The sequence below is a fragment of the Monodon monoceros genome, unplaced genomic scaffold (assembly GCF_005190385.1).
Source record: "Monodon monoceros isolate NGI ecotype Baffin Bay Population unplaced genomic scaffold, NGI_Narwhal_1 Super_Scaffold_5, whole genome shotgun sequence".
NCBI classification, from domain to species: Eukaryota; Metazoa; Chordata; class Mammalia; order Artiodactyla; family Monodontidae; genus Monodon; species Monodon monoceros.
In genome coordinates, this window is record NW_021703782.1 from 9,710,618 (window position 1) to 9,718,842 (window position 8,225).

At 48.1% G+C, this 8,225-nt stretch overlaps 1 protein-coding gene across 1 annotated transcript in view; it reads right to left on the reverse strand.

Annotated features, from left to right (window-relative positions):
- Positions 1-4,719, reverse strand: part of EXTL3 (exostosin like glycosyltransferase 3) — a 61,279-nt gene extending 56,560 nt beyond the window's left edge. The window contains exon 1 of the mRNA XM_029202812.1: positions 4,539-4,719. The gene's annotated coding sequence lies outside the window, so the exon portion shown is untranslated. The remainder of the gene's footprint in view (positions 1-4,538) is intronic.
- Positions 4,720-8,225: the final 3,506 nt, after the last annotated feature.

An 8,225-nucleotide genomic window follows, 5' to 3' on the forward strand; every position in this document is an offset into this window, starting at 1 on the left:
ACACACACACACACACACACACACACACACACACACACACACACACAGTTGTGATTTTAGCTGACTGTAATTTCAGTGAATCAAGAATATATGACTATCACCTGTTTTTCCTGTTTTTTTGTTTTGTTTTGTTTTGTTTTTTGGTATGCAGGCCTCTCACTGTTGTGGCCTCTCCCGTTGCGGAGCACAGGCTCCGGACGCGCAGGCTCAGCGGCCATGGCTCGCGGGCCCAGCCGCTCCACGGCATGTGGGATCTTCCCGGACCAGGACACGAACCCGTGTCCCCTTTATCGGCAGGCGGACTCTCAACCACTGCGCCACCAGGGAAGCCCCCCCTGGTTTTTTTTTTTTTAAACAAAGTATAGTGTCAAAAACAAAAGAGTAAAAGTTACCCCACTCTGCACTCTGACCCTGTATACTGAATACTGTACACTATGCTGAGCGCCACACTTTAAGAGGGACATTAACAAAGTGAATGCAGGGCAGAGGACTAAGAAATTGGTGAGGGGATTTGAAACTGTCAAATAAGAAACAGCTGAAGGAAATGGGGATCGACAGCCTGTGGAGTAGAAGACCTAGGAAAAGGATGGTAATCTCAATGACCACAGAGGCCCTGAGAGTGAAGTAGATGAACCAAGGCGGCTGGCAGAGACCTTAGCAAAACGGAGAGCATATTTAGCATCTAAGGGAGATTACTACCATCAGAAATGTGAGCTCTACAGCACCAATGCCTATAATTTTTTCTTAAGAAAAGCCAGAAAAAGAGATTTTTATGTGAAATCTCTGCATTTCTAAAAGTTGGCTCCCAATGTAAGTCTTTGTGTAAGTTGGGTGGCCAAATGGTATGTGCACAGGCCTCACTTGATCCATGTACAGTAATTTGCAACTCGTGTCTTGGGAAACATGATGGCTGTCTTCCAACATCTGCAGAACTGTCAGAGGGAAAAGGAATAGACTTGTTCTACACAGCCCTAAAAGGTGACACTCACAGAAAGGCAAACTGCAGCTCAATAAGGAAAAGCATCCTAAAAACTAGTCTGCAAATTAGAATGGGCTGCCCAGGAAGGTTCACATCACTGTATTCAAAGAGGGACAGGTCAGTAAATGTTATTAGCCAATTCAAGAATGCTGCCTCTTACTACATCTGGTCAAATAACTAAACCTCCCCAAGCCTCAGTTTTCTTTCCTACCTTCCTCCCCCTCAAAAAAAGGAATACTGTAACATTTAGCCTCTTATCTCTCAGAGTTACTATAAAGATCAAAATCTATGTGAGAAAAAAAATATATGAAAGTATATAATCGCCAAGAACTATAGTAATTTAAGACATTATTGTAATCTACCATCATAATGTATTTATGTATGTCTTATCTCTCTTACTATACAGGCTAAGGGCATATTCCAAATTTAATTCATTTTTTAAAATTCCTCAGAGTACCAAATGTTTGTTGAAAAAAGGTTTAAAAGGAAGTTGGAGGAGACAGTTAAAATGATGACAATATAAGAGGATAAGATAAACAGCCAAAAAAGCAAACATCCAGGGGGTTAATCATTAATAACACTGATCAGCCTAAAAGGTATTGGGCACAGTCAAACGGAGAAATACAGAAAAGTAGCAACATGTGTGTGAAGGCGCGATACTTTAAGGCAGGCATTGGCAAACTACAGCCAGCTGCCTGTTTTGTAAATAGTTACATTAGAATACAGCCTTGCTCATTCAGTTATGGATTGCACGTGTGTATTATTGTATGTACATACTGTATATATGTACTATATATCAATATATGTTGTTTTCAGTCTACAGCATCAGAGCTGAATAGTTGCAAAGCCTAAAATACTCATTATTTGGCTGTTAACAGAAAAAATTTGCCTACTTTTCTATAAAAGTACTCCCAGGTTACAAACCACAGAATGCTGAGACATAGTTCATCTTCCCTATGGCTCCATCCCTGCGATTTTAATGGGTCATTTTGGTACACGTAAGCAAAATCCTACACTAAACATCATGACCTAAGAGCAGAGGAGGTAAATATGTCACTGAATGGGGTCTTCATGTTCCTCTTATATACCCAAGATTATAAAATTTTTAATGCTGCTTCTTTTCCACCTAGTAATATCACCAAAGAGATCTGAAAAACTCCAGGTGTACAAGGAGTGTGGAACTGGTTCAAGCAGGAAAAGATCATGCTTAGAGGTGAGCCTCCCCATCTCTCTTGAGTTCTCGAACTCCGTCTGCTTGAGCTCCACTATTTCAAGGAACCTACAAATAGATGAAAAATCCTTTCTTTCCTCTTAGTTACCCTATCATTACCAGTTCTCAAAAGGAACAGCTGCCGAAAATTAAGAGGAAAAATACAAAATGAAGATAAATATGTTAACAGAAGTTTCCTGAGCTAAACTTAATATCCAGCAGAAACTAGTGCAGTTTTACGACTTTATGAAAGGTTCATATTCCTTGCCTCACTCTGAAGTAATTATATGCAAAGACATTCAAGCCTCTACCAACAGCAGATCAGGAGGGATCTTCATTTTTCTCCTAATACCGCAATCTCCTTCTGCTTCAGGCAGTATCTCCAACCCTCCTCCACCGGACCATCTACCAGTCTTGGCTCAGTTAGGGACGCCCACACACACACAGCCCACCGCAGCCAAGGCCTCACTCCTGTACCACCCTTCAGTGAGTTTTCAATCAACAGCTAGCCTAAAGCCCTGAGGGAAAGGGCAGGCCCTTATCTAATCCCCATACGTTCTTCTGATGGTGTCAAGCTATCCTCTGAATCTCCCCCCCTTCACCCCCTGGAAGTCTACTTCTCAGGCTTAACTTTACCCCTGACTCATTTCTCTCAAACCTGTTTGCTTAAATTCTTTGTATTCACAGGTTAAAACTCTGAGGCCTAATCATAAAAAGATTCCAACTACACACGCTAAGCAGGTTTTCTTCGCCTTAGTAAAGTGAGGCGTGGGGACCTGAAGACACAAGCTCAGCAATCGTTTGTCCAGTAGGTATGCCCCCCGGAGAGCAGTGGCCATCTCTTCAAGTATTAAATAAACCATGTTTCAAGTATTCTGAGGATCCACGATTTGAATCCTCTTCCGGAAAGCTCTGAGGCCAGTTTCCCTCATATCAATATTTATGAGTACTAACGACTCCTCACAAGCAGAAAATCAGGAAATTCCCACAGGAAAAGGTATTTTTAACACACCAAGTATGAGTTTAACAACATGGGCCCTCTTTCACCCTGAAATATTTAAAAGTCCCCCTGGTAAAAGTTGGTGAGAACGCTGAGCTCCACTCAAGACTATCAGGACCACCCAGGTTACAATCCCAGGCACTCAATACAGTTAGAATAACTGAACCAGAGTGCGAGACACTGGCTGAGCAAAACTGGGGTAAAGGCCGTCTTCGTGACTACAATGCACAGATCTTTTAAAAAAACGTAAGAAAACATGGGGAGCCCAGCCTTCAAAAATGAAGCTACCTAAATTGGAGAAAGAAAGCGAGGAGAAGAAATATAAAGAGGCCTCTTAGATAATCCACATATGGGGAAAGAAACTGGACATGTGCTCTGCCTCTCCTCCTCCAAAGGAGTGGAACCGAGAGGACTTGATGAAGCCCCTTAGAATTTCTGAAAAGAGGAGGGAGGAATCCATCAAATTCAAGTCTTTTGAGAGCCACAAAAACTTAAAAAGGTTCTGAACCACTGGCTCAACGTGGAGAAGAGAAACAGCCTCTCTGCAGTCTGGCAGCCCTGCCCGGTCTCCATAGGGTTCCGGATTCGCACTGAACCGTGCCGGGTAATCCGAATAACTCGGCTAAGATTTCAGTCGTGTAGACGCGCACTCCGCAGCCCCTCTCCTGCCCAAGCAGCTTTGGGCCCACCGCTTCAGATCCTGGGCCCCAGGGCCCCAAAAGCACAGAACAGCAGCACCTGGACCCTTGGGCAGGAAGTGGCTATTCTGACTGTGGGCTCCTCATAAAAGGAGGTGAGCCTGGTGAAAAGAGCCAGAAGAAGAGCAGCTGCTGGCGGCTGTGTCTAAATGCAGCGGAAAGCAGAACTGGGAGTGTGTGCACGCAGAAAAGGGGAGGGGGGCAGTCCGGGAGGCCCCTTCGTGGACCGAAGATGCTCTGCACAAACAGCTGGACAAACACGGGGGGGAAAGGAGGGAAGAGGGCTGCACAGCTGAGGCCGAGCCTTTAGAAAAAGGGGTAGAGGTGGGTGCGAGGTAACTGGGACTATAGGGGGCGTCTGGGGGTGGGGTGGTCGCGTTTAGACCCCCCCAAACCCCCGAGGGGGCCCGTTACCCGTTACCCACCCCCCTCGCTGGTGGCTAAGGCTCTGTAAGTCCTCTCCCGAGACGTCTGAGAAGGCCTACTCCGAGGCTGCATGCCCCCGCCGCACCGGGCAGCAGCCTTTCGCCGGCTCCCGCGGCCCCAAAGCGGCCGGCCCCGGACGCCGCCGGCCCCGGGATCCCTACCACGAGCCCCTTCCGGGCTGCCGCCCCGGCTGCTCCGGGCTCCCGCCGCCGCCAGGAGTCCTACCGGCTTCCAGTTCAGGGACGAGCCGCCACCGCCGCCTGCGCGAGACTCGGGCTCCCAACAGCCGCTCTCGCCGCCTGCAGCCCGCCTTCCAGGCCGCGCCGGATCCTCAGCTCCCCCTGCAGGCTGGCAGCCATTTCCGACCAGCGTCGGCGGAACTTGCCGAAGTGCGCCGCGCCGGAAATGGCCGAACCCGGGCGTTCGCGAGCTGGGGGTGGGGTGGGGGTGGGGGTGGGGGCGCGAGGGGAGCGTGGGGGGCGGGGAGTTGGCGGTGGGCGGGGGGAAGGGGCGTGGCTGGGGCAAAGGGGCGGGGCGGGGCGTCCGCAACTTTGCCGACCGCGCCCGAAGGGCCGCCAAGGCCTTGGGCACCGCGAGCGGCCGCGCCGGGGATTGTGGGAGACGCCCGCGTGGAGGAAGCCCGTGCCCGCCCCTCTGGGCCCTCAGACCCGCGTCCTACCAATGCTCCTAACCCTTTCCGAAAAACCTCTCCGGGGCTTGCGAAGAGAATGTTCCCGCCGGCTCTGGATCGCGTTCTGACTCCAGAACCTCAGCCGCTTGGAGCAGCCCGGTGAACTTTAGGTCTGAAAATAAAGCCATCCCCACAGAAAAGGCCTTCCTCAGTGAGCTTACCGGTCTCCGGCAATGGTCTGGAGTTGTGAAACACTCTGATTATTTAACAACAAAGAAAAGGCCGGACGGCGTGATGCCTAGGAAAAAAAATCCCGGGGGTTTGCAAAAACAATGGTTTAGTCCAGTCGTGTTGGCGTGATCAACCAAAACTGGGAGGATAAGGCGATGCAGTTTGAAATACTTAAGAGCCAACCCCTGTGAGCGGAAAAGCGCACATATTCCTACTGCCCTAAGAGACGCGTCACTGTCAACTTCCACACTTGCAAAGTCAGGACAAAACTTTTTGTTTAACTGAAATGATGGGAGTGGGTTGAGGAACTCCACCAATCCTGGAAGACACACCTGATTATTAATGTTCACTCAGGAATGCGTTTAAGCCATTATTTAAAATCCGTAAATGCAATATGATGTAAGATCAAATTTGCTTCAACTTTTTTTAAACATGCTTTTAATTTCCAAAGGGCGGGGCTTCTACTCCAGGGTTTTCCAACCAGGGAACCCGACACACACCAGGACACGAAGAAGCTGGGAAGGCAAGGCAGGGGCAAGCTTGAATCCCCGTACTTGGGTGGTCTGTATGTTAGACAAACTGCACGCCCTGAGACCCCTCCACAGCTGCCCTGTCTCATCCACACACCTTTCCTGGTGGAGCCCAGAAGCTGACATGGGACAGTTTGGGCTAAGGCTTCCATTTGCAAAACAAAACTTTTAAAAACATAGCAACCTGTTCTCCAGAGAACACTCTTCATCTCCCCAAACCCATCCACCCCTCCTTTTTCTGATCCCCCTTTTCTTCTCTCTTTCCTGACATCTCCTTACTCTTCCCTCTCACCACACTCTTACCTCTCCTTTTCCCTTTATTACTAAGGGCAAACTTAAACCTTCAAAGTCATACCACTGTCATATATGTACAAAAACAACCCCTTTCTGGGCTTCCCTGCTGGTGCAGTAGTTAGGAATTTGCCTGCCAATGCAGGGGACACGGGTTCGAGCCCTGGTCCAGGAAGATCCCACATGCTGCTGAGCAACTAAGCCCGTGTGCCACAAGTACTGAGCCTGCGCTCCAAAGCCCATGAGCCACAACTACTGAGCCCATGTGCCACAACTACTGAAGCCCATGCGCCTAGAACCTGTGCTCCACAGCAGAAGCCTGCACACCACAACGAAAAGCAGCCCCCCGCTCACAACTAGAGAAAGCCCGCGTGCAGCAACGAAGACCCAACGCAGCCAAAAATAAAGTAAATAAAATAAATTTATCACACACAAAAAAATTCCTTTCTAACTTTTACCAATTTTGTTGAGAAAAGTTGGAGGCAGGGAAGCAAAAATCAAAATGCTTTAAAAATCAAAAGAAATGAAATGAAAATGGAGAAAACTGTTCTGTTGCCCAAATATCAAGAATAGCCTGGGCTTCCCTGGTGGTGCAGTGGTTGAGAGTCCGCCTGCCGATGCAGGGGACACAGGTTTGCGCCCCGGTCCCCCGGTCTGGGAAGATCCCACGTGCCGCGGAGCGGCTGGGCCCGTGAGCCATGGCCACTGAGCCTGCGCGTCTGGAGCCTGTGCTCCGCAATGGGAAAGGCCACAACAGTGAGGCCCGCGTACCGCAAAAAAAAAAAAAAAAAAGAATAGCCTAAAGTTGTTCTTTTTTTTTTTTTCTTCACACTTCATCTTCTTGGCTCTCCTCCAGAGGTCTGTGGCAGCAGGCAGAAGTCTGGCAGTGTGGGAAGAGACGCAACAAAAGCCCAGAAGCCAGGGCTGGTTCATCACCAAGCACTGGTTCATCTCCACGCGGACAAAAGAGGGCCTGCAGATAGCTGCTTCCTGGCGGACTCATCCTAAATGTCTTCTTCTACATCTGAGTGACTTAACATTGCTGCCCCTAACGCCGACTTATTTGATTCCAACAATAGTTCAAGATTTAGGGTGAAAAAGGATACCCAACCAAAATTTGGTCAAACCTTGACATCCCTAGAGCCCTGGGTGCTGCTGAGCACCTGCCTCCTTTGGATCTTGTGAGCCTCTTTTCTCCCACAGTTCATCTCTCTAGCTATGATGTGGGCCACTTTCTTTTCCTCTCCGCATTCTCTTCCTAGCATCATCTAAACCTCGGAGCAGATCCCTCACTGCATCGCCCCCGTCCCTATTTTCCAGCTGCACTGGAGACATCACTGTCCTCATCCTATGAATACCTATTTTATGAATACTAAGCTAAACCCTTTGTTGGCATCGTCTCAGTTAAATCCTTGCAGGGTGATATCAGCTTACTGATAGGGAACTGACATGTCAAGAGGCTAAATAAATAAGGTGCCCAAGGTCACAGAGTGAAGTGCAAAGTACAGATGGAACTCCAAGTCTCCCCAGCTTCAAAGTCGATATTCTTGACCAGAACAATCTGGTTGTCTTACCAGGACCTTAAGCTTAATGTATCCCACACTGAACTCATCTTTATCCCTTCCCCCTATGCTCTCCTCAAATGCCCTTATTTATAATAGTGTGACCATTATCTTTCCTAACATAAAAACTCAAAACCTGGCATTATTTTTTTTTTTTGGCTACGCCATGCAGCTTGCAGGATCTTAGTTCCCTCGGCAGTGAAAACACCGAGTCCTAACCACTGGACCAACAGGGAATTCCCCTGGTGTCATCTTTGACATCTCTCTTTACCTGCACGTTAAATCAATTTTCAAGACTTAAAGCCTTGATGTGTAGGATCTCTACAATCTGTCCTCTGCAGTCTCACACCTAGTTCCTGGCTTCAAGTCCTCTCCTGGGCTGTTTGTTGCCTTACTATTTTAAGTTCTGGCTCAGGAAATACAATCACATTCACAGGGGCTCTCCTCAAGAAAGAAAGCCAAAACAACAGGACATACAATGAAGCTCATCTTCGCTGATATGAGACCTTTCAATATTATGACCTTTTACAACATATTGCAGGCTTCTAATAGCAGGAGCCTATGGGTCTTCTCTCTAAAGCATGGTCATAGGGACTCAGCAGTGCCCAGTCTCTTTATTTTTGGTTCCAAATTTTAAGTTCCCAGAAAAGAGACATGACTGGCCTGG